General features: G+C 33.7%; 1 protein-coding gene across 1 annotated transcript in view; it reads right to left on the bottom strand.

Annotated features, from left to right (window-relative positions):
• Positions 1-1011, bottom strand: part of LOC106872927 (von Willebrand factor A domain-containing protein 3A) — a 62154-nt gene that overhangs the window by 60933 nt on the left and 210 nt on the right.

Here is a 1011-nt window from a genome sequence, read left to right as displayed (position 1 = left end):
ATGTGAGTTCTTATATATATATATATATATGTACATATAAATATGTAAGTGTATGTATATATATATTTATATGAATGTATGTATCTATCTATTCATCTCTCTCTCTCTCTCTATATATATATATATATATATATATATATATATATACATATATATAGGCATGGAAGATGGACGTTAAACAATGATGAGGATGATGATATATACATGTATATGTATATACATATATATATACACACACACACATGTATATATATCTATATATATATATATGTGTGTGTGTGTGTGTGTGTGTGTGTGTGTGTGTGTGTCCCTTCTCCAATTGCTAAATGTCCTTTAAATTTGAAATCTTAATTGTTGATATGACATAGTATGTCATAAGTGTCTGTATATTGTGTTTTTTGTCAATTTAGTTATAGAATAAACAGATTAATCAACGGAATACAGTGTCTGCAAGTTGATGAGCACCTCATATTCCCCTCCATTTTCTTATTGCTATATAAACTTAGGGTAAAAAAAAAAAACCTTTTACTCGCACCCACTTATTGCACTTGGTATAACACTAGTGTAACAATCAATAATTGGCTATCTTCCCAGCAGTATATTGGATAGGTACTATCCCTTAGTGGGTTGAATCCTCAACCCTAACTCTCTTGGATTATATATATATCGATATATTTCCAAGTAAGTTTACCTTATATATACAGACACACATGTATGCATATATATTACATAATATATATGCATGTGTGTGTGTGTGAGAGAGAGAGAGAGAGTAGAACACGTATACGTAGTGTTATAGTTAAGGAAGTGCTCACTCCCACAAGTTTCTCTTCTATTTCTATAACGTCTTCCTCTCTCTCTCTCTCTCTCTCTCTTCTATCATGTCTCCTCTCGCATTACACGACGTCTCTCTCTCCTATTACTCCCTCTCCCCCCCCAGTCCCCTTCCCTCGCTCCCCACATCCCTCCCCGCTCCCTCTCATCAATGCAACGACATTTTCTCTCCCTATT

The sequence above is a fragment of the Octopus bimaculoides genome, chromosome 2 (genome assembly GCF_001194135.2).
Source record: "Octopus bimaculoides isolate UCB-OBI-ISO-001 chromosome 2, ASM119413v2, whole genome shotgun sequence".
NCBI lineage: Eukaryota > Metazoa > Mollusca > Cephalopoda > Octopoda > Octopodidae > Octopus > Octopus bimaculoides.
This window is presented reverse-complemented; position numbering and strand designations above follow the sequence as displayed.